The 24,871-nt window shown below is 48.7% G+C and overlaps 1 protein-coding gene across 7 annotated transcripts in view; it reads left to right on the top strand.

The window, feature by feature from the left end:
* The window catches only part of EHMT1 (euchromatic histone lysine methyltransferase 1), a 121,240-nt gene that overhangs the window by 10,076 nt on the left and 86,293 nt on the right, over positions 1-24,871 (top strand). Inside the window, exons 1-2 of one of the 7 annotated variants that reach the window (XM_054083811.1) lie at positions 13,264-13,557; positions 13,707-13,816. The exons of 4 other annotated variants lie outside the window; for them this stretch is intronic. The gene's annotated coding sequence lies outside the window, so the exon portion shown is untranslated. Of the gene's footprint in view, positions 1-1,990; positions 2,218-13,263; positions 13,558-13,706; positions 13,817-24,871 lie in introns of those variants that run through there. 2 more of the 7 variants (XM_054083813.1, XM_054083810.1) reach the window with 2 other exon arrangements.

The following is a 24,871-nucleotide window of genomic DNA, read 5'->3' as shown; positions in this document are numbered from 1 at the left end:
CTTCCCTGTAGTTCAATTTATCCTCTCAGTTATCATTCCTGGGCTGTTACCCGTCTCTATGCTGGCCTTGGCTGAAATGTGTTCCCTGTGAGTTTTGTTTTGGATGCGTGGAAGAGACTTGTGGGAAGGTGCTGGAGGCTGGCAGGGCTGCGCAGCTCAGCCCAGGCCGGCTCTGCACGGATCACGGGCCACCTCAGCACTAGTGCATGGCGGAGGGCAGGGCTGGAGGCTGAAAAGGCAGCACCTTCAGCTTGGCGGGTGTCAGGACCTGCGCTAGACAAGAGATGGGCATTTGAGTCACTTGTGGTTTTGGGACCTGAGAAACTGATGTAGTTTTTTTGATGTATTTCTTAGGTTGGGGTGGAGATCGCAAATTCACACTCTGTCAAATGTGGTTTTATCAGTGTGAAGAGAAGAGTATCTGCATTCGGGAGGCGAAAACATTAACAATCAGGCTGCAAGCTGGCTTTTACAATTCCATCCAGTATCCTGTTGCCTGTAAACCTCCAGATTATGAGAACATAAAGCATAAGCCTGCATATTTCATTAATTGAGGAGCATTATTAATATTTGATAGATTAAATCAACACCCAGAAGGGTTTGCAAGAGCACCACTGAACTGGTAACCAAGCCATTAGGAGTTTTTAATTGCACACTTGTTTGTAATAGCTTTTGTCAACTCTGAGTTTTAAATGATGAGCATCTGTGAATTTCATACTTTTGAGATCCTTTTGTTCTCTGGATTAGGAAGCGTATTTTGTAGTACTGTTAAGGGTTCTTTGTTTCAGATTGGTGCTTTGATGCCTTCTTAAAACGCAAAGCTGATTGCTTATAAACAGGTGTCCTATAGGACCTGGAGACCTCATCTGGAATATTGAATGTTTTTGGCCACACTTTGAGGAGAAACAGTGCGTTCCTTTAACTGTGGCCTTCAGATGGGGTCTAACATTTGCTATAGTGCCAGTCCCTGCAGCTTTTAGAGCATGTGTGGAAAGACGAGGTGAAAGGCCAGGCTGTCTTTTAATTGACTTACCCCTGTACCAGGGTGATGCCACCAGTGAGCAAACAAACTGCTCCTGAGCACGTTTGCTGAAGGTTCATCTTCACTAGCTCCTGAGTATTTAGAGTGGGGAGAGGTTGGCACAGGCTCTGGCTTGCATCCTTTGAGAAGACCAGCAAGGGGGGATCGTATTCTGTCTCGGTGATTTCCACTTTGTTTTGCAGTCACTGCAAGTTGTAGTTCCTATTTGGTTTAAGACTTAGACCAGGTGTCTGTCACACACGGCACTCTGTGTCCAACTCCTGCGGTTTGGGATTTCTCTGTCTACAAGTTTTAGTAGTCTCCTTTCCTACTGAAAGTACCCTTTGTGCTGGTGCTGTGGTTATGCTTGCGGGTTTCTAAGCCTTCAGGACCATTTCTCGTGCAGCTCTGTACTGATGGCACATTGATCTTCATTACTTATGGCTTTTATTAAAAATGGATTGGTTGATAATTTCTCAGATCCACACCTCTAGACTACCCTCGTGGAGGCTGCTTTGTAGATAGAATTTATCCTCTGTCTCTGTGTGACAGCAGGCTGAGATTTTCTCTAATGTCGATGCTTTATGAACTTATAAGATGCCTTCTGTTGCTGTTGTTTGTCCTGGAGCTGTGGCTGGAGGCTGCCATCAGCAGGGACTCATGCCACAAAGATCCTCCTTGGCCCCAGCAAGTGTGCAGCTCAAACCTAGGTCCTGCTGTGGTCCCAGAGGCAGCCTGCCTGTGGAGGAGTGAGTCTGGAGGTGATGAGGGGATTTGTCAGGTCTGAGGCTTGGCTAGTGCTCAGAAGTTTTGCCAGCTAACTTGCCTTTCTTCACTGGGCCTTTGTTTCCAGCCACGCTTCCGATGAAAGGCAGAGACAGCAGCTCCTCCATTGGCTGCTGGAAACCACCGCCCCGTGCGGCACAAGCCCTTGACGAACATGCGCTGCAGCCGAGTGCCAGCGTGGATGCGCTCCAGTGGCAGAGCTGTGTCGTCAGCTGCGAGCCCTGGGCTCCTACTTGCAGGGTGCTGGCTCCTGCCAAAACAGCCGCCTCCAACGGGGAACCAGAGGAAAAACAGCTGGGAGAAGGGATTTCCATTCTCTGCCTTGAAACGCACCTAGCCCAGACATCTGGCGGCACACGGCTTTGAGCTTGCGGTGCCTCTGCTCAGCGAGAGCAGGCCCCAAGGAAACGGTGAGCTCCCAGAAACAGGGAGGTTTGATACGGTTCTCCTGCAACGTGCGTGTGATCCAGCAGCAGGGTTGTGTCAGCAGCTTGGAGCCAGTGCAGGCTCTGTCGGCACAGCTGAATATTTTGCAGCTGTGGCCAGAGAGCTGGTTGCACGAGGCCCTGTCTGTGTGTATTTATACATTGGATACCCAGGGAAATTCTTCTTTAAATGATAAAAATTCCACAAATGGAAGTTGGCGTAGAGCTGCCAAGAGCTGCTCCTCATGCAACAGTGTCTGCGTTTAAAGAGAACTCCAAGCAGTGACATGAGGCCTGTGGTTCCTGCGTGCGCTCCCTGATGAGTCAGATATCTTAGCTTGCACTGGGGTGGGAATGCTGATGCATTTGCTGATTGCTGCCAAAGCAATGAGTCCACATGAGGTGATTAAACGACAGTCCTTTTCCCTGTGGCATGCTCATTAACGTTTTCTTGCTGATGTATTATTAATTAAGCTAATTTTTATTGCCCTGTAAGTGTAGATGGTGCTGCTTTGCAAGCACAGAACAGAACCTGATTGTTTCCTAGAGTTTCTGCAGTCTGTGTTGTGTCACGTGCGAAATGGGAGCAGTGGAAAAATGCACTGCGAGTGAACGTTGAAGTAAGGTAAAACTCTGGGTTTTGCTTTCTTTTTTCCTTCTTACTAAGCAGATGCCCGGCTGGAACTGGGTCCAGAGGAGGCCATGAAGATGATCCGAGGGCTAGAGCACCTCTGCTATGAGGACAGGCTGAGAGAGTTGGAGTTGTTCATCCTGGAGAAGAGAAGGCTCTAAGGAAAGCTTAGAGCAGCTTCCAGTACTGAAAGTGCTCCAGGGAAGCTGGGTAGGGGCTCTTCCTCAGGAAGTGCAGGAATAGGATGAGAGAGAACAGTTTTCAGCTGAAAGAGGGGAGATTGAGAGGAGATCTTGGGAAGAAATATTTTCCTGTGTGGATGGTGAGGCCCTGGCCCAGGTTGCCCTGAGCAGTGGTGGCTGCCCCATCCCTGGAGGTGTTCCAGGCCAGGTTGGATGGGGCTTGGAGCAACCTGATCCAGTGGGAGGTGTCCCTGCCCATGGCAGGGGGTGGGACTGAATGGGCTTTGAGGTCCCTTCCAATCCAAACCATTTTCTGATTCATGGCTGGGTGGGGCTGGTGAACACGAAGCTCTGCAAGCAGAGAGCTCAGAACCTGTGAGTGCCCTGTCTGCGGAATTAATGCAGACAGATAATAGGGCTTGAGTGCATGGAGTTTGCATCATTGACCCTCATAAAGTAGAAGATTACACAGACTGAAGTAGAGCATTGCATTGAAGAGAGTCTTGGGACCTGATCCAGGCCCCCAGGAATCAGCGAGGGCTTCACCATCAGAGCAGTGAGAGTAGCTTGGTTGCAGTGTCCTCAAGCAATGGGACAGTCAGCAATTTAAACACAAGGTTTCAAAGAACAGCCCAAGCAAGGCTGGTTGACAGAGCCTGATTATGAGATTCAGAACTTGTCCCTGCTGAACGCCACTGGGTGCAGGATGACTTTGTAGCTGTGTTAAATCCCGGTGAACTGAAATACTGCTAATTGGCCTGGCATCGCCATCGTGGTTCTCTGTCTGCTGCAAAAGCAGAGCTTTTGCTGTCAGCGGCCTCCCTGCCTTAAAGGTGCAGCCAGGCCCTGCTGACGGGGAAAAGGCTGTACTGTCATCCCTGAATTTGCTAGTTTGGATTGGGATCTGTGTGTCTGGGAGTCCCTTCAGGCTGCTGAGGTCAGGTGTGTGGAGATGGGCTGCTTTCTTGTGTGGTTGTCGAGGTGGCCTCTTTTTCCTGGCACATCCCTCATCCAGTTTTGTGCTGTAGTGTTACCCAGGATGAGCAGGGACTTCCACCCATGAGCGTGCTGGTTGAACACAGCCTCTGCTGCTCTCCAGGCTTTGTCCCTGGGATGGGTTGGTTGATATTTTGTTCCCTGTGATGCTTTTTCCGTCTTGGTATCAGCAGCCTTTAACTGGAAATGCAGGATGTTAGTTTTTAAATGTACAGGCTATTGTTGCTGGGGAAGAGATGGCAAGCCAGATACATCAGACTGTTCATTATTGTATGTACTCTAGTTTCTGCCTTCATTTCTTGAGATCATGGATGAAGCTGAGTAGGAAAAATAGGAAACAACTTCTAGAAGCACTTTAACATAGCAACTATTGTGATCAAAGCCAGTGTGACTTCGAACTTCCAGCACCTCTCCTTTGGACTTCTGATACCAACAGTGGACTTAATCTTGCAAATATGATCTGTAATCTTTCACCATCTTCTCTTATTCCATTCTTGAATCAGGCTGGTGTGTCCTGTCCTTATGCACTTCTTAGCAAACCCGTGCGATTATGGCATCTGTTGCACTGTGCCCCTTGCTAGGAAAGATCCACTTTTAGTAAACAAATCCGCTTTCACAACCTGTCACTGACTTTTCTAAAGCAAAACATTGGGTCGAAAAATGTCTGTGTTTTCATGTGGTTTGGAGGAGCAGAGCAGCTGCTGCTGAATTTCAGGCTGCATTTCCTAGTGCCAGTAAAGAGGCAGAGAGGGGACTGAGAGGGCTGGAGCCCCCGTGGGCCTCCCCTGTGGCAGGCTGTGCTGGAGCCCAGCAGCGACAGTACCCCCAGGCACAGTCTGGCTGTGGCTGCATCCGACCTTGCAAAAGCACTGGGAAAAGTGCTGCTGTGTTGGTTGATTCAGCCCTTTTCTTTTTTTGAATGAGAAAAAGCCCTTAATATTTTGGCACGAATTCACAATGCTTTCTTTTATTCTGTGCGTGACAAAGCCATGTGGTTGCAGTCTCTTGCTCAGCCTGGGTGGGATCTGCTCCTTCACAAGCAGCCATCAGAAGTTCAAGGTATATCTTAAATCCTGCTTCAGCCTTGTTTTCCAGGAGATCCACTTGCTTTGGGTCAGGACACAGAGTGAGAAGGAATGTGCTATACTGAGAACTTGAAGTTAAATTGCATGGAAGGAAAATCAACCTGTATTGTATTTTCACTGTGTTATCAGAGCTTTGTGAGGGTTTGGCAAATGTTGGCCATGGTTTCTGTTCACTGTAGATAGTCCCACATGTCCCGTCACCTGAGAAGTAACAGCAGGAGGACAGGAGCTCCCACCGTTGCCTGTTCTTTGGGTTTCAGCCATATGTGTGTCTGAACAGATTCCTCTTCCAGCATTGTTGTCCAGGAGCTGTTAGATGCAGGCCACTTCTGCCAGTGAATTTCCAAGAACACAGTTATCTTCCTGTTTTTTCTACAGGAATACTTGAATAAAAGTTATTATGATTCTCCATGTGAATTCAAGGGCTGTTTTCTGAAGCTTAGGTTTAGAGCTCATCTTCATGCAGGTGCTGCCATTGTCGTGGTGATGTGTCTCCTCCCCATAACTCACCAGCCAGCTGTCTCTCCTGACACGAGAATGCTGTGTTGCGTTCCTGCCTTCTGGGCTGGGCAGTGTATGGGAGGAGCAGTTAAAAACTGTTCTCTACTAGATGCTATGAGTTGCTTTATGTGACAGCATAAGGGACACGGTGCCCCAAATCAGTTCTAAACCCTTTCCTGTCCTGCAGCCCCCTGAGCGTGCCAAATGGTCTCCTTGTGGCGCAGGTCAGTTATGTGAATGCAGCTTGTTGTGTGATTGAGCACATGGTGCTTCATGTGGTGGTACAGTACAGCTCCAGATCAGACAAGAGGAGCTCAATGGGGTAGGAGGTCCAGGGAAACCTTAGAGCAGCTTCCAGTACTGAAAGGGGCTCCAGGAAAGCTGGGGAGGGGCTCTTGGTCAGGGACTGCAGGATTGGATGAGGGGGAATGGCTTTAAATTGGAAGGGGGAAGATTCAGATTGGACATTAGGACGAAATTCTTCACGATGAAGGTGGGGAGGCCCTGGCCCAGGTTGCCCTGAGCAGTGGTAGCTGCCCCATCCCTGGAGGTGTTGCAGGCCAGGTTGGATGGGGCTTGGAGCAACCGGATCCGGTGGGAGGTGTCCCTGCCCATGGCAGTGGAGTTGGAAATGGGTGGGCTTTAAGGTCCCTTCCAACCCAAATCATTCTATAATTCTATGTGTGGGTAGGCACGAGCCATGCCTCCATCTAGAAATGCTTCCATGGTTAGGCTGTGCAGGTGTCTTGTACTGGTTGAGTATGGGTGCAGTTTTGCTGGCAAAATAAGCCCTCCTAAGAGAAGCCAGCTACTTCCATGGCATGAAAGCCTTGGCTACAGGCTCCTGCAGGGGTGCCTTTGTCAGGGCCCTCCTCAGCAGAGCAGACACCAGGGAACAGGAGATGGTAGTGGAGTGGGTTAGACAACAGTTGCAGACTGAACCATTGGATTTGTGGAAATAACTGTTGACAGGATGATCATGGAAGTTCCTTCATGCGTAGAAAGCGATGACTATTAACTAAGATGGTACTGTAAGAGCTCTTTTACATACGGCTCTTAGCACAAAGAGACTGAACCTCTACAAGTCCCAGGTAACAGACAGTTGAAATTAACACTTCTACCAGGCTAGAGCAGATTTGTATGAAGACCCAAGGCTTAGTCATGTCAGTGTGACCACGCTTACACTCGTGTAAACGTGGCTCTGCTGCTCGTCATGGAAGGGTGGGAACCAAAGTCAGATGCACTTGACAGAAGTGCGCGTACCTCAGTATAACTTTGAGTACACTTCGAATGGTCTCTATGGAACCATTGTGCTGTGAGGGACGTCTCTATCAGGGGCAGCTAAAGAAGGGCAAAGGTTGTGGATGTAACCAGGTCCTTGAATTACTTTACTTTTATATTTCAGTGTTTGTCATTCCATGTGTTTGTATTTCTCTGTGTTTGGGGTTTTATTTTTTAATGTGTTGATTGCAGAACAAGCTATTTTGTAAACAAATAAAGGAAAAGCTGGAACGCAGATGCCAGCTGAGGTGAGGCTGGTGTATCCCACTGCTGGGTCGCTTTGTGTGCTATGGGAAAGGTAACCTGTTGAGGAAAACAGGGGAGGGCTCAGAGTGTGGAGGAGGCAATGATCCCCCCCAGAGCTGTGAGCAGGTGCAGTAGGAGGCATCTTAGTGTGGGTACCTGCCTGCTTTGGAAGGTTGCACTCACAGCCTAATGCTATCAGGGCTTTTGGATTAAGTTGCAGCAAAATCCCTCAAGTGCCGTGACGTCTGGATTCGCACTGTGTGTTATGGCAGGCTTGAGAGTGTGAGGCTTGGCCAGTTGTTCCCTCTCACTGCTGAGATCCTCAGCAGTTCACACACCTTCTCCACCTTTGAATTTCAATCCAGAGAGTGGTTAAATAATGTCTGTCCTCTTGGTTTGTAACCTGTGCAGGTGTTACAGGTGGGAGGTGAGGCCAGCTCAGAGCCAGGCTTTGAGCTTTATGGCCTTGAAGCTGGGACTGCATTTGCTATCCGTCAGACTCATTTCAGAAGCCACCATGGCATTTTTTGTCTTTGTCAGCCTCACTAAACCATTTACTTAGGCTTTGGGGTTTTTTCATACTGAAAGCCAGACGTCTCCAGGAGTTCCTCTCAGACTCCCCTGCTCCATTTTGAGTGGGCTTTAATCCCTTGCCAGTAGGGTGTAAATGCCGATGTAGCAAATATGACTACCGCAAGTGGCTTGCTTTTCTTAGCTGCCTTTCAGAGCCTTCTGGCAGTAGCTGGCACACCAGAGGTTGAAGGCCACTGGTATAGGTGATAAGAAGACCAGGCGCAGAGGGAAAAGTTTTCCTAAATGAATAAAGGTCCCCCTCAAACAGTGTTTGTTTGTCTTGAGAGACAAATCAGAATTAGATCCTTGAAACTAGCGTGGGGCAAAATGAATCCGTGTGCATGTGGAGTACAAGGGTCTTTTGGGCACTTCCAAAGATCTCTGATATCGAAACTGGTGCTGCAGCCTGTGTGATGCAGCACACAAACCATGATGGATTGATTTTGGCAGCAGATGCAATCTTACAGAGGCTGCTGTTCACTGTTCTCCCCCTCCCCACAAACCAGTGGGTAATGTTTACACACAGGGCACTGTGCACACATCTTTGATGTCTGTCTCCATGCTGAAGGTGCTGGAAGGGACAAAGGAAACTCCCTGAATCAGTCAGCTTTGAGGATTATTTTCCAAAACATCCATGTTCATTGCAACCATGTGGGCTGCTGAAGAGCCCTGAAAGGTGCAGTGAGATCCCACTAAGAGACTAAGATGGTCTGCCCTGCTCAGTGAACTTCTGGAATTGAACCTAAACTGGATTTGTTCAGTGAGAGGTACTCTGACCATGTCTCTTTCTCCAAATGCAACCTGCAAGCAGGGCTTTCCTTTGCCTTTACGGAAAAGTCGATCCCCTAATTCCTGCCTCTCTGCATCCCGGTCAGGTGTGAGGTCTCGGACTGCAATGGTGTGTTTGTGCTGGACATGAAATAATGGATGAAGAAGAGAAGCAGCGCCTTGGTCACTCATGGGGCTCCTGATAAGGAGTAGGCTTGGGCTGAGCTGGTGTAATTTCTTACTCAGATGAAGGACCCGCTACAGTGCGGAGAACACCAGGATGAGTGATGGGGTTGACACCCTGAAGAGAGGGGTGCCATCCAGAGGGGCGTGGAAAGCTGGAGAAGTGGACCTGTGTGAACCTAATTAGGTTCAACAAGGTGAAGTGCAAGGTCCTGCACCTGGGTCAGGGCAACCCTCAGTATTGATACAGGCTGGGCGACGAAGAGATTGGGAGCAGCTCTGCGGAGAAGGACTTGAGGGTGCTGGTGGATGAGAAGCTTAACATGAGCCAGCAGTGGGTGCTCGCAGCCCAGAAGGCAAACTGTATCCTTGGCTGCATCAAAAGCAGCGTGGTCAGCAGAGCAGGGTGAGGGAGGGGATTCTGCCCCTCTATTCCTCTCTTGTGAGACCTCATCTGGACTATTGTGTCCAGTTCTGGAATCCTCAACATAAGAAGGAGATGGAGCTCTTGGAACAGGTCCAGAGGAGGCCATGAAGATGATCCGAGGGCTGGAGCACCTCTGCTATGAGGACAGGCTGAGAGAGTTGGAGTTGTTCAGTCTGGAGAAGAGAAGGCTCTGGGGAGACCTTAGAGCAGCTTCCAGTACTGAAAGTGCTTCAGGAAAGCTGGGTAGGGGCTGTTGATCAGGGAGTGCAGGGACAGGACGAGGGAGAATGGTTTCCAGCTGAAAGAGCGGAGATTGAGATGAGATCTTAGGAAAAAATGTTTTGCTGTGAATGTGGGGAGGCCCTGGCCCAGGTTGCCCTGAGCAGTGGTGGCTGCCCCATCCCTGGAGGTGTTCAAGGCCAGGTTGGATGGGACTTTGAGCACCCTGATCCAGTGGGAGGTGTCCCTGCCTATGGCAGGGGTGGGAACTGGATGGGCTTTGAGGTCCCTTCCAAACCAAACCTTTCTATGATTATCATTCTACCCACTGAAAATGCTGGAGGTGGCAGTGCCCTGCTCTGAGGGAGGTCTTTGCTCCCATTTACAGTCTTGTTGTGTCCTCGATAACATCCTCAGTGAGGCTGTGGAGCCCTTTTTTCCATGCTCTAGTTTCCAGCATGTGTTGCTCTAGCAACGCTTTGTACCCAATGCAGCGGTATCCTGGTGCTAACACAACACTTCAGTTTAAGGAAGGACATGGAGCACAATAGGTGATCACCAGCTTTTGTATGACATGGTCATGCCCTGAGATGGGAAGGAAGAATGAAGAGAAGTTGTGGCTGCCCCATTCCTGGAGGTATTCCAGGCCAGGCTGGATGGGCCTTTGATCACTCTGATCCAGTGGGAGGTGTCTCTGCCCATGGCAGGGGTTGAGACTGGGTGGGTTTTAAGGTCTCTTCCAACCCAAGCCATTCCATGAATCTGTGTTTCTAATGGCAGGTTGTGATATCTTCTTGTCTTGCAGCTGGCATTTCATGGTAGAAGATGGGCAGTAGCTTTGTGTTACTGGATATTTACGGTTTGTCATGTTGCTGCATGATTTTCCTTTTGTGGAGTATGACAGTGTGGGCATGCAGCATGACTTCCTTTGTGGGGAAACCAAGAACCATGGCAGTGGCCAGCAGCTCCAGCAGTTTCACAGGCTCCTCTTTTGAGCCTGTCTTTACAGTGTGCATGTGCTGACCTGCCATTGTCTGTGCGTTTGGAGGGGGAGAGAAGAGGGCACCATGTTTTATAACAGAAAAATCATAGTATCATACAGTAGTTTGGGTTGGAACGGACCTTAAAGATCATCCAGTTCCACCCCCTGCCATGTGCAGGGACATGTCCCACTGGATCAGGCTGCTCAAGGCCCCATCCAGCCTGGCCTTGGACACCTCCAGGGATGGGGAAGCCACAGATTTCCCTGGGCAACGTCTTCCAGTGCCTCACCACTCTCATCATGAAGAAATTCTTTCTTATGTCTAGAAATGCAGGTATTGTGTGAAAATCATTGTGATAGGCTGCAAAACTCAGGTGCCCGCTGTCGCTGTGCGGTGCGGTGTGTGGGATCCTGTCAGCTGGTCTGGCATTTTGTGGCTTTACTATAAATGATGATAGTGATTTGTATCGTGCGTTAATGCTTGTTTTTTCTCTGGAGTGCTCTCCCATGCCTTACCATGATGTTGCAGGCTAGAAAAATGGTATAAAAGCCACCTGTAGATGCTCTGTGGGTAAGAAGTGGAGAAATCTTTTACAGATTTTGAGTGTGCATTCCCACTGTTGTCCTGGCCACCAATGAAACAAAGAACCAAGCGCACTGTGTGTAGCTAGAGGTGAGATCCTCAGTAGGCTACTCCACAAGAAGTCTGGCCCAGCTGGCAAGTGCAATTGAAGTAGTTCATTATCTGCTGCCTTCCACCTGACCTTCCCTCCTGGACCTCTGAATGGTTTTGAAGACTGAGGACATTTAGACTATGTCCTCCGATCCCTGAATTTTGTGCCCAATGGAGGGTGAAGAGCGAGGAACAATGAGCATCGTAGAATCATGGAATGGTTTGGGTGGGAAGGGACCTTAAAGCTCATCTAGTTTCACCCCCTGCCATGGGCAGGAACACCTCCCACTGATAAGGGGCTCCAAGCCCCATCCAACCTGGCCTTGAACACCTCCAGGGATGGGGCAGCTACCACTTCTCTGGGCAACCTGGGCCAGGGCCTCCCCACCTTCATCGTGAAGAATTTCGTCCTAATGTCCAATCTGAATCTTCCCCCTTCCAATGTAAAGCCATTCCCCTTCATCCTATCACCCCATGCCCGAGGAGTGCCAGAGGTTGATCTCAACGCATCATGTACACTTTCCTGTTGGGTGAATTAGTGATAGGCCACTGTTCTGCAGGGATCTCTCTGTCCTGGCTGCTTGTTCAGCCAAGTTGAAGGCTGGGTGGGTTTTTAAATGATGATATTTTAAAATTTGAGCACAGCTTTGATTTATTGACCTGCTGCCTCTGTGAACCAAGCTGTCTGGGCTGGCATCTGGAGATAAGAGGCTGTCTAGTAATTGCTTATTATTGACTGATTGCCAGCTTGGGCTGCTGGCTTGAAGAAGAATCAATAGCAGTCAGTCTTCAAAGTCTGAACTCGCAGGGAGCATGACTGGTTTCCAAATTGGGAATGACAGGTCAGGATAACTCCATATCTGATATCCCACCTTCATGTCTGGCTGTAATCCTGCAGCGGAGGAGGAAGTGCAGGACATGCTCTTCCTGCATCAAGGCTTTCACATCCGCTTGCTTTATTTAAACCCTGGGATTTTTCTTTGCAGGAATTTTCAGGGGCAGATCCCACCCTGGCTCCAAACCATCCTCCAGGAACAAGGAGCAGGCTCAGCACCATCTAAGCTCAGTGGGAGGCGAGGGCAGGATGAGTGCAGGCATCCTTCATTCCATCCCAAAGGACGGAGCCGGGAGGGGTGGGTGAGCAGCCTGCGCTGTGACACAGCCAAACCAACCAGTTTGGATGCTTTATAAATAAAACAAAGCGTCTATTTTAATGCATGGTAACAGAGATTTCCTTTCTGTGGGTGATTCTATTTAGGTGACAACAGAACAGAATATCCACTGTCACCATACGTTGGAGCTGTCGCTATGGTGAACGTTCATTTTAAAAGCAGACATAGCCCTTCTTTAACACTATCCTCACACTGTGTCTCTTTTGTGGATTCACTGGAGGGCTTAAAACATTAAAGGGGCTTCATGGCATCAGAGGCATTCAAGACTCTTTGGGTTTAAAAACTAAATGCTTAGATGTTTGGATTGGCTGAGGTGAGGTCTGGGAAATGGGGTTTGCGAAGCTGTCTCACACCTGGGCTGTAGCCCACTCCAGCTTTTCCCCAGTGCCCGGGGGCTGCAGCCTGGTCTCTGCCCTGGGCTCCAGCAGGGCTTGGAACTTGAAATCAGAGCCTTTCCTGGGGGAGGGGGAGACTTGAAGCTCCATCAGCTATAGCGAGCAATTAAACAGGACATGGAATAGATCAGTGGGAAGGGGGAGCAGTACCCTGGGAACATGGAAGATGAAAATAGAAGAATGTTTTTCTAAAATACAAGTATTTGTCCCTAATTTTGAAGGTTTCTTTTCAGCAGGAAAGCTCTGATTCAAGGTGGTGAGGGAGAAACACCTTGAACAGAGCAGTTTAATCTGCAGTGGACAAGGAGAGAATGGACAAGATTACTCAAACAGCCTTGTTTGGATGCTGGATTTGTTGTCTCCTCACAAATCCTCATTTGCATGGGTCCTTAGTCTGGGGAGTTAAGAGTGTCTCAGGATCTGTTAGAGCTGAGGACCTGATTTTTAAAGCTGTTCCTTTTTATTGGAATATTCCCCTCCCCCTGCACCCCAAATGATCTTCCTGATTTTTTTCAAAGCAAAGATGAGCCAACAAGCCATAAAAAAGAAAAATCTGCCGATGAGAAGAAGCTATTTTTGGCTTAAGATACGGTGGAAGAAGTGTCCACCAGCTTGTAGAGAAAAGCCAAGATCAGACATTTCAAACGGGTGTCGCAGGAAACCACCGCCCCCCCTCTTCCTGCAGGGCACGTTGACGTTGACGTGAGATCCTTTACCCTGGATGGAGGTAGAAGGTTGGGCAGGGATCCTTTCTGGAGCTCCAGCAAGGCATTAGCCCCTCTTCTGGGTGCTGTGTAACTTTGCTCTAGTCCTGAAATGCCATTTCCTCATGCCTGCAGCAGCCCTCATTTCATGAAATGGATGCAACTGCTGAAAAAAGATCTCGCGTGAGCATGCTCACTGGAAGATTAATCCTTTAGAGGGAGTTGGAGAGTTAAGCTACTGTAATTTCTCTGCAGTTGGCTGCAGTAAACAACTGCTCTAAAGACACGAGGAAAAAAATTGACGGAGGTATATGGGATTAATGTACCTATCTTCTTGTGTTTCTACTTTAAGGTTGAGGGTTTGATACAGGTTTTTCTCTAAGAGCTGGGGAAGAGGGATCTGTGTAATGATTTTATGGGTGACCTTCATGTTGTGGTTTCTTTTTTCTCCTTCAGGCCAAAGTAATCCTATTTCCATACAAGGCCGTACTGAGGCACGAGCTGACTTTCTAGAGCTGGGGTAGAGCACCAGGGCGACTTTGTGTTGAGTTAAATGATTGTACGAGGTGAGGCCTGCTGCACGTTGAGCTGTGTTGGCAGAAGGGAGCTGAAAACACCTCGTTCTGTGTAGTTGTTAGCAGAACCCAGTGGGACCCGGTGGATCATGCTTCTGTTGGGAAGAAAATGCATAAAGGGATTAATTTTGATTGTCTACAGGATAATAGTTGATTTTCTATTGTGCTCCCCCTCCTCCCCAGGCCTGAGGAGCTGTAAACCTATGTCAGATGGGGGAAAAATATAACCTTTGAGATATTTTGGCTTTGCTTTCAAGGATGATCACTTTTCGCATGTTGAAGAGAGAATGCCTTGCCAGCAAGGTAAGTGTTGCAGGCACATGGTTTGCGTCAAGGTGAAACTGAGCTCCTTCCTTCCCAGTCGTTACTTTGCGAGTGCATCCTGGAAGAAGGAAAACCTCTGTGAGTTCCTGGTGATTGAAGAGTGCTTTATCTCCTCGCCTCCAGAAAGTGTGGGTGCAAGAGGATGTGATTTACTGCCCTTAATGCTTTCTATCAGCTTCCTACAAATATTTGCAGCCCAAGCGGTGGAGGCCAAGCTGGGGCTCCCAGCAGGAATACTGGGGTGGCTTGGTTTTTCTCAGGCTGCGTCAGGTGCTTGAGCTGGGAGAGGCAGTGCCCACACCACGGCTTGCCTCTTTGCCTGTTAGTGATGCCCAAGTAGTCCTTGGGAACGATGAGGGGATGGAGGTGATCTGTCAGCAAAACCTGCCTGGCTTGGGGGGGCGGGAAGGGCATCGGTTGGAGTGTGGTGTCCCTCACTGGTATCAGTCGCTCCCTTCAAGCTCAAGTTGTTAGAGAAGAGATGGCTCCTCAGCAGGTCCCTGGGACTGCGTATGGAAGAAGGGCACACCCTTCCTCCTTCCTGGAGAGGATAATAACAGATGCAGCTCTGCCTGGGCCACTGAAAATATGTGTGTTGTATAGCCGTGACAGTAGTCTTGGTGTTAAATGTATGTCCAACAGGAACAGTTTGTGATGTTGTGTATTGGAAAATGGCTTCAGAATTCCTTGGAGTGGTGTGGAGAAGGTGATAATAATTGGATAATTTTGTAAATGTCAGTGGCTCCCACTGGATCTGTCCTGGGGTAGCTGTCAGCTTCTACGGGATACGCAGTTGGATGCTAATGCTGCCCGATAAGTTCAGAATTCTGTTGCAGACTTGGCTAAGCTTGAGATGCTGTGTGTTTGAAGAAAATTTTGCCACCCCACTGTTGAGGTTTTTTGCTTAGTGCCTCCTTTACCCCTCCTTCCCAGAAGCTCTGGCTGGTACGGACTGTCTGTTCTGGGGCTAGGTTTAGGGAACATTGGTGGCTGCATGCGTAGGGGGAATAATTAGCTCCCAAATGCAAATAGATTGTTTCTTGCTGTTTCAAAATCATTATAATTTCTGCTGAGGATGGGTTAATTATATCTTTGTTTTGATGGGTATAAGGACAATGATAGAGTTACAGCAATCCAAATCTATATAGGGAGGGACGTTGTTTGCAGGCTCCTGTTTTGGAAATGATGAGAACAAAGACTGGTCACCTTGGAGGGCTGTGGTGTGATTGGGATCCAGCAGTGTTGCATGTTTCTCAGTGGTGGATGAGTGCTTTCTGCATTGGATTTTTATCTTATGCCAGCAATGTGTCCGTCACCATGACAAAGGGTTTCAGTTCAGAGGAAAAGGATCCGGTTCTGCTGAAAGCGCATCTGGTTGAAGGGCTGGGAAGTTGTATTTTGAAAAGCAAAGGTGAAAGCAAGGAAGTGAAAATAAACCTTAAAATTTATTTCTGATCAGGGTATAACAGAAATCCATCTTTAACCTCAAGTGTGCAGGTGGGGCTTCTTTGCCAGTTCCAGACCTGAGGTCCTGTGGGAACAGGACTGGTCCCTGTGCTGCCATGAAGGGCTTGTCCTGAGCTCGCTCCCAGCGCATGTCATCACTGCCTTTCCCTTTTGCAGTGGGGGACTTTAGGGAGCCTGGATCTGTCATCTCATTCATTATTGCAGCCTTACCGGGACGGGGAGTCAAGTTCATCCCTGAAATGATTTGGAAGAGTTCTAAACTTTTACCTTTGGTCTCCAGTACCAGGCAGGCATCTCGAGCACCAGCAAATGGGGGGCAAGGCTCAGCAAGAGGACAAAGGTGATGCTGTGTCCTCAGGGCCGTGCCTTTTGGCTCGAAGCCAATGAGTAAAGCCCTTCTGCTCTTTTTGTTTCAGAGTAAAATAGGGAAAATGAGCTATTTTCAGTGGCTGGGGAGAGCCACCGGCACCTGTGCCGTGCTTCAGCCTTACCCAGTCTTTGGTGGCCTGGAGACTTTCTACCTCCAGATCGGAGCAGCTTTTGCAAGCACCTCAGCCCACGACTGCTTCCCTCCTGCGTGGGGCGGCTCTTCTCTGCTGAGAGAATTTACTTATGTTGGAACAGCTAAGTCTGAAAGGAAAAAAATAGCTACATCCAAATTTAATTTGTTTGGGTTAAACTTTGTGGCTGTGTTCTTGGGCTCTGCAGATCCCTGCTGCTGCGTTCCCATGGAACCAGCCCCTCTGCCCTGTGGTACGGCCGGTGTTTCAGCCTGAGCCCACTGAGATGCGTGCAAGGTCTGTTCGGAGCCCCTGTGGAGAACGGGGCTGTCCGAGGGGGAGCAGTGAGGTCCCAGGCTGGGTAACCTGGGGAGAGCAGAGGTGTAAACCCCCAGAAAACCTTACCCATGGTGTTGAAGCTGTGGGCCAACGCGGATGGGGCTGTGGGGCATGCGGCGAATGCAGCAGAGGGGGCTCCTGGATGCTTTTATTGAGGAGGATAACAGGCTCTTCAGGACGATTCGTTGCCTGAATTTAGAGGCTCTCCTCTAGATTTCTCTGAATAATTCTGTCCGTCTGGTCAGCTTTGTCTCTTTCCCCATCAGCACAGCTTTGTTCAAAGTGGAGGAACTGAAACCTGAACCTGGGACTTGCTCCCCTCTCCAGTGCTGTGGCAGCTAAGGCGTCCGAAATAAAGAACAGAATGGAACTGAATCTTACAGGTGTACCTGAAGGGGCTGTACGCAGCCCCGGCAGGCAGGAGAGAGGAAAGTTTCTCTGCTGAGCAGTATCTTGCACTGATGTCCGAGTGTTTAATAATCAAATAATGACCACTTTGAAGCTGGGCATCTTTGCTTCTCTCCCTTCCAACAGCTTCAGCTAACCTTTAGTCAATTGGCAAGGACTTCAAGAACAGAGATTCTGATATAAGCCTCGTAATTATTCGCTGTGATGAATCCTCTCTCTGCTGTGAAGCTTCCTCCTTCATGCTTTACCAAACTTCACTTCAGAGGAGTTTTATCTCCTGCTCTCCTGCCTTCCTTGCCATTTGGAAAAACAGCTCATGGCTGCATCTCAGCCTCCTTAACAGCCCCAATGAGCTTCTTGCCTTGCTTCGTGCCCTTTAGAAGCACGCTCCCACTGCCTGAGCCCTTCTGCCAGGCTGCCAGGTCTTCTGCATGTCCTGGGTGACACCAGGAAGGGCCTGATGGCCCCTCTGGCCCAGGAGAGCCTGTGGGAGCCCTGTGCTCCTGGGAGGCTCGGAGAGGGGACAGGAGCAAGCCTGAAGGCAGCGTCTGGCAAGAGGGGACTCCCTTCCCCCCTTCTCTCTGAGGATTAATGAGTTAGTGATGGGCACAGGGGAAGGAACTGCATTTTTAACCTGGCTGTGTAATTAATAGAGTAACTAGATGAGGCTTAATGAATTGATCAGCGTGGAGGATGTACGTTTGGGCTTCTGAGTGTTAGAGAAGCCCTACAGCATGGTGCGTTGTGCTTGGAAAAGTCTGGTCTGTGGGGAAGGGAAAGATGGAAGAAAAATCCTGCTTTAAAGACCTGCATCCTCCTGCAGGGGAAAGATGGAATTAAACAGAGCAGAGAGGGAGCAGAAATGCAGGAGGCAGGGCTGCGAGCATGGCAGGGAGAGGAGAAGACTGGGAGGAGTGGATGGATGGGGCTGTGCTGGAGGAGGGTGGTGTTGAAGGTGCTGGTGAATTGACCTGGTGGCTCCTAAAATGAAAAAATTAAAAGGAAAAACCCAAAAGAGGAGGAACTGAAGTGCAGGTGATTCTCCAAGCGCCGTCCAGTCCCTGACCTACTTGCTGCCACAGTGATTTGCAGCCAGAGAAGCAAACAGGAGACATGGCTGTTCCCTGCGGGAAGGGCAGGGGGGCTGGTACGTGCAGGAGCTTTTTCTAGGGGAGCCTTCTCCAGCTGCTGGGACCTAGCTGTGCCCGAGCACCTGGAGTTGGTAAAGCAGCTTCTGGAGAAAGCAACGGGAGCAGCTTTGAGGCATGCATTTCCCTCTGGTGTCGCAGCAGTGGAGGGAGACGGTGCTGGATCCTGGAGCCAGGCTCAGATTTATGAGCTGGCTTAAACACGTGGGCTCCTTGATGCACGAGCGAGCTCTATGCTGAGAGGGGTGCAGGGCGCTGCGTAACCGGCCTGGCCGGGGACACCGGGACACGGTACAGACATTAGAAGGTATTCATCCCTATCCTCCTGAATAATCCACTACCAACTGCAAGTCTGCTTTCTCCCGCTTCGGCTCCCACTAACCTGATCATTCTTAATCTCATGTTATTTTCCAGATCATCAATTTGATTTCTCAGTCCTTTTACAGTCCTTAGTGTTCCTGGGAATCTGTGCCTCCATCAGTTATCTCTGTTTCTTCTTCCAGGCTGTAGCAACCTTGAACTACAGTCTTCATACTATTTTTATAGCGCGTTATTCTTATTAGAGCAGTCCTTCAGAAACAACTATGTGGTTCTTCCCAAGATACCCCCATGTTTTTTCAGTAAATTGTGACTTCATTATTGTTAATGTGAATGTGAAGGTTCCCCTTTCCCTCTTGTTCGTTTCTCCTGCTGGGGTTTGGGAGTTAAATGCCTTACCTTTAACTGAACTCACATGTGTAGGTATAGATGCATGTGGTTGTGTATCAGATACTCCCTTACCCATATTAATCGTGGTGCTGAGCAGCTGGAGCTACAGGCGGGCGTCAGGTAGCAGCATCGATGAGGCAGTTGCTCTCTCCTTTGCATTCATCAGCAGCCATTAGCATATAACCTTCCTTTACTTGTTTGAAACTGGTTCCGATATCTTCTGCAGTGCTTGGAATTCAGATAAATTCATTAATCTCCCCAGACTCAATGAGGATTTCCTGGGGGCAGATATTTGGATGGGGAGGGGACCCTAAAATGTGGTGAGCTGCTGTTGTCAGAGCCTGGTGCTGTGGCTGCTCCTGTTCCCCTGACACCCTTCCTGCATCCAACCTGGGGCTGCTTCAGACTTACCTCTGTGCAGTGAGATTGGGAAGGAGCATTTTTTTGGGGTGTTCTAAGTTGCTATTTTAAATAAATAAAGGAGTGGCTGAAGTGGCAGCTTTCCTCCTGTTGATGGCATAGGGAGTTACTGGTGAGACAGCAGTCCAAGGTTAATTAACTCCAAAACTTCTGCATTTGCCTTGCAAAGTCCATCCAAGAAAGTCTTCTCTTTGGAAAGAAAAATGAAAAAAATCCTCTGTTTTTCATAAGATGTGAATTCTGTCCTTGTCTAAGCTGATTATTTATTCCAATAATCCTCCCTTCCAGAATAAAGGAAAATTAATTGTCTTCCTATTTTCATAATGATTTGCCCTTCAGATGGTTGCCAGGCAAAGTGCTAAAAAGCTGAAATGAAAAGATGGTGAGTGTTTAAAATCACTGAGCTACTGTAGGAGCATGTTTGTATTTAATGGGGTGGGATTCAAGGAGTCCCGGCGAGCGCTATTTGCTCTGCGTTCTGTCGGATTATGAGGGTTTATTTTTCTTCTGCGTGTGAGAGCGGGGTCAGGTCTGCAGTGGCAGATAGTGCGAGACTTAGCGAGGATTTCACTAGCAATATGGACTGCCTGCAATTGAACCCCTGAAGTCGTCTGGCGTTAATGGGGAGCCTTGTCCTTGGGCTTCGTTGTGGTTGCTCTCTGAGCAGGTGGCTTTGTTGAAATTCAGTGCTTGGAGGTGGGCAAGGACCTCGTTCTTTACAGGTGTCCCTGCAAGGGCTTTTCACCAGTGCCTCCCTGGCTTTTGGTTATTTTTAACTTGGACTGACTGAAAAAAGAAGTTACCTGATTAATTTGGGAAGATGCTGGAGTACTTCCTTAAATGGCTCAGAAGCGGTGCAATATCCAGTGATGAATCTGAGAGCTAAATCAGAACTTTTGCGGGTGCATCAGCTGAGGGAGTGCCATATTTTATCAGTTAACACAGTTATTTTTCACACCAGGCTCTGTGCTCAGGGCCAGACAGGCTGGCCAAGGTAATGTGGGGGCTGTGGTGCAGCTCCAGACCCAGACACCGCCAGGGCTTGGTGAATCTGCCCCCCACTTGCCAGATTTTTCCCAGCAAGCTCTGAGAAATACAGCAAACCTCAGAACTGGGGATGGCCAGGCTTCCAGTGGGGATTACACTCAGGGTGGCAAAGGGATAAGGCACAGTGTGTTAAACACAAGAGCCTTGTGTAACAACAGGGGTTTGTTGCCTGGTCATTTGCGTCCGTGTAAGCGCTGCACATCCAGGTGTGGCCTCCCAGGTGCAGGGACAGCGGAGGTGGAGCTCTTCTCTGCTGTATCCAGCGAAAAGGTGCTGGCACCAGCCTCGGCTATGACCTTGGCTCATTCCTCATCTCCTGGCTTGACCAGAGGTGTTTGGGATACTTTCAGTACTGTGTTTCAACATAAGAAACCATGTGGCAATCGATTCCTTGTATCTGTTGTGTGTTTCCCCTTTCCCTCATGTAAAATTGCTCCAAAGGAGCAGAGTGTAATCCCTCATAGCAGAGAGAAGGGTGGGAGTTAATTCATTTTCATGATCTTCCTGTAGCACTTAGTCCAGCTAACAATAATTTGTCTTACTTGGCTGCTGCAGTAATCCCATAAGAGACCCACTGGGAGGAGGCTGGACACAGAGGACACGTGGCCTCCAGGTATTTCCGATACCTGAAGGGCATGTGTGGTCATCTGTTGTATTTACAGACAGAGTTTTGTGCTGCCCTCTCAATCAGAAGAAGAATGGAGGTATCTGAACAGCACCCAGCTCCAGGAGACTGTGCACCCAGGTGTGGCAGGGTTTCAGTGCCCCAGTGTCCCCTGGCACAGGGAGGGAGGGAACCTCTCCCCTGCTTAGGGAACTTAAAACCAGGAGTGTGAGCGTCCTCCTCAGGTTGCACCCTCTATGCTGTGTATACAACAGTCTTTTGTTTTCTGTTGAACATCATAAATCTGGCAGGGGAACTCATTAATGTGACTCCTGACAGACTTGGATTTTGCCAAAGACTGATTTTGAATCATTCTCCCTACTCTATGATTCTATGATTGTCTTCATAGGAGAGATCTCTCTCTCCTCCCCATCCAGGAGTCCTGGGGATTTAGGTGTAGGCTGCAGTGTAAACTCACCCAATTTTGTTCTGCTGGTATGGATTGCTGTTTCTTGCCGTCCATGTGCTTGACTCATGTGTATAGCGTGGAAGAAGTTACCCCAGACAGAGAACAGTCAGGTTGGCCACCTCCCTTCTGTCAACAGCTGCTGCTGGTTTCGGTATTTGAGGCTCAGTCCCATAACCCACAGATGGAGCTGTATTTCCAGCTGGTGCAAACCCTTAACATTATCTGATGTAGGTGAAAACACTCAGATTCACAGCATTTCTGGTCTTGATCCGTAGGCAGCGTGAGCTGTGTATGCGTGATGTGGAGGGGGAAGCCTGAATTTATTAGTCACACAGTATTGTGTAAAATAGCTCTGTGCTTGCTGTTGTTGCCAGAAGGGCTTCTGAAATGGCAAAGGTTGTGAAATCGTGGTAAGGAACAGGAGAGGACAGGAGCTGGGCTGGAGGAGGACTCCAGCCCCTTCCGCCTGGAAAAGGGGGTGGCAATAGCTGGCTTGCAAGGCACCTTCCTCATGCTCCGGGCATTTTGGGTGCCAGACAGGGATCCGTAGGCCTGTTTCAAATGAGAAGAGTTTTAAAGCTGTAGCCTTTTCTCCTGGTCTTTTGATGGCTCTTGGCAGCAATGACCAGTCCGTGAGACCGAGCTGCATTTGAAAATTAAGAGTTTTTTCAGTCCCCACCACTCTACTGATGATCTTGTCCTTTTGTCTCCTGTTCCCCGAGGGAGTTTTTTCCCTTCCTGGATCTCATCCTGATCCCTGCTTGTGAAAACAAATCCTGGGTTGCTGATGAAATCCATTGTCTGATGCACTGCACCATCCGTGCAGGGAAAGACTCAGTGCCCGGATGGAATGGCAGCACATTGAACCTTTTGTCATGTTTAAGGGTGTCCAGTTTTCTTTTCTCTGTATCCCCAGTCTGGCTGAAGTAAGAGAAGTTGATCATATTCAGTCCTCAAGAGTATTTTCTCTTGGTCTTGTGGTTAGGATTGATTATTACACAGCATCCTCAGCCTTTCCTTCCTCTTCCTTTCCAGCACATCAGGTTATGTATTACCTATGTATGGGAGGGGATTGAGGCATTCACAGATCTCCAACATTAATGATGAGTTTGTAAATGAGTGTTCAGTGCTGCCAGCATCACTGGATGTTCTGGGCTTTCATCCTATGGAGCTCACAGACAAGAAAACGCCCAGAAGCAGGCAATGGTGAGTGCTGTCCTGCCTTGGCTGCCTGCTCAGCTCCTCCTGGTGAGCAGCAGCCCCTTGTCCTCTTGTCTTTTGATGGGAACAGCTTGTGTCCACCATCCTTTCTGTGAAGCAGCCTGGCCTGTCTGGTTCTGCTGTTGGGCCCCTTCATGATGAGCTTGTGTTTTTGAGCTGGTAGCTCCAAAGACATTGCTACGTCCCACACACGAAGTCCAAGTGGGAATGGAATTCACAGTGACCATGCTGTCTCATAGTCTGTGTCTGTGTAAAAATATATATCTCTTTTTCTCTTTCTTTTGATAGTATTGTTTGATTTGAATGTGTATTTTGCTGTTCAGTGGCTGTGGTTTTCTTTGTCTCTGTGCACCTATAACGTCACAGTGCTGAGCACGAGCGCTAACTATAAAATTAGAGCCATCTGGGGAGGAAGGGGAAGCACTGCTTCCAAAAATCCAGTTAAAAATCAAACTGCTGGATTCTGAGCGACAGCTCAGTGGTGGCTGCTCCGCTCTGTTTACTTTGCTTTGGGATTGGGGAGCTCACGCAGGCCCTGTTGCTGCAGTCGTAGCTGGACACGTGGATCTGCAGGGAGTTCCGTGCCTGCGGGCCGGGATATGTCTGGAGGGCTTCAGCACAGCAGAGGGTTTCTCAGCACCGAGCCATTGTCTGCAGAGAGACTGACAGGTGTTTGCTATTGATTCTTTCTCTGGAGAGAGACCTGGAGTAATCGATACATATATTGATGCCGGTACGTGTGTGTATATATATTTTCAGACATCAGATTGAACAAATTTTCCTCTCTCTGAGTCACTGCTGCGTTTTGAAGCAGGTGGAGGAGTTGCCATGGCTTAGCTGATGCTTATGGGCCTTCCTGAGGTTTTCAGGGCTTAGAAAATAATGAGGAAAAGATGATATAGATTTGGGGGAACAAAAACCACCACCAAAACCAATCCCCCCACAAAAAAAATAATCTTTATCACCTTTCCAATCTTATCCCACACATCCAAATGGGCTTTTTGAGGAGTTAGAAATGCTCGTTGGCATAGAAACTGCAGAACCGGAGTGAAACATTTGAGTGTAAAAGGAGCCTTTCTGCCTGAGCAACATGGACTGAGGCGCTGCAAAGCCAGCTAAAACCTTTTAGGAGGCAAATAAATTGTCCAGATGTTGCTTGAATTATGCTGGCACTAAATAGTTAGGGTTTTCAATTTACTCTTAAATCCAAAACCCCTTGAAACGTAGGGAATGCAGATCCATCACCAGTGGGTTTGCTTTTCTTCTCAGAGAATTCCTGGTCCAAAAATATTGCTAAAATCTGTTTGGCTCCACGTTGTGCCAAACCCTCATTAAAACATGTGGATATTTCTGTGCTTTAATCTGTTAGAAATGCATTCGTGATCCAGTTCAGTTAAATTAAGCAACAATATTGGCCTGGATGCTGTTTGAAATATTAAACGTGGCAGTCGGAACACTAAGCAAAATGTTTGCACATTTTAATTGCTTGATGGGTAATTTTTTTTGATTCCAAGGAATGATCAGGAATGCTTAAAAACTGTCTCTGCTTCCTCTATTTGCCTCCTTCCCCCCACTAGGATCTGGGCATGGTGCAGCATCCTAGCTCCTTGCTTCCCCTTCCAGTGTGGACCCATGATGGGACAGAGCTGTCGTTGGTAGAATCATAGAATTGTTTAGTTGGAAAAGACCTTTGAGATCAGATTTGAGTCCCAACTGTACCTGCTCACTACTAAACCTGAGCACCAGCTTTTAAACCCCTCCAGGGATGGGGACTCCACCACCTCCCTGGGCAGCCTCTGCCAGAACCTGAGAACCCTTTTGGTGAAAAAATGTTTTCTGATGTCCAATCTAAATCTCCCCTGGCACCGCTTGAGGCCATTCCCTCTTGTCCTATCGCCTGTCACTTGAGAGAAAAGACCAACACCCACTTCGCTACAACCTCCTTCAAGGCGGTTGTACACAGCGATGAGGTGTCCCCTCAGCCTCCCTTTGTCCAGGCTAAACAACCCCAGGTCCCTCAGCTGCCTCATAACCCTTGTTCTCCAGCCTCTTCCCCAGCTCCATTCCCTTTCCCTGGATGCACTGCAGCCCCTCAAGGTCCTTCTTGTAGTATGCTGGGATGGAGCTGTGGCATGCTGGGAGGATGCTGCTCCCTTTGAGCACGCTCCTCACCTCCTCCCATGGTGTAGAGCACATGGACATGTTGGCGTAGGCCTCCCAAATCCTTGATGGTAATCTTAAAACCCAGCCTGGACAGAGGTACGCATCACACCAGGCTTTCCTTTGGAGGTTTTTATCGCTGATTCTTCACTCCTTTGGGGTTTCCGAAGTATTGCCTTAGACAAAATGCCTCTAAACCTCAGTGGCTCAGCAGTCTGCAGCAGCAGGCTG

The sequence above is a fragment of the Cuculus canorus genome, chromosome 19, assembly GCF_017976375.1.
Source record: "Cuculus canorus isolate bCucCan1 chromosome 19, bCucCan1.pri, whole genome shotgun sequence".
Classification (NCBI taxonomy): Eukaryota; Metazoa; Chordata; class Aves; order Cuculiformes; family Cuculidae; genus Cuculus; species Cuculus canorus.
Note: the sequence above shows the minus strand (reverse complement) of the source record. Positions and strands in the feature narration are given on the sequence as shown.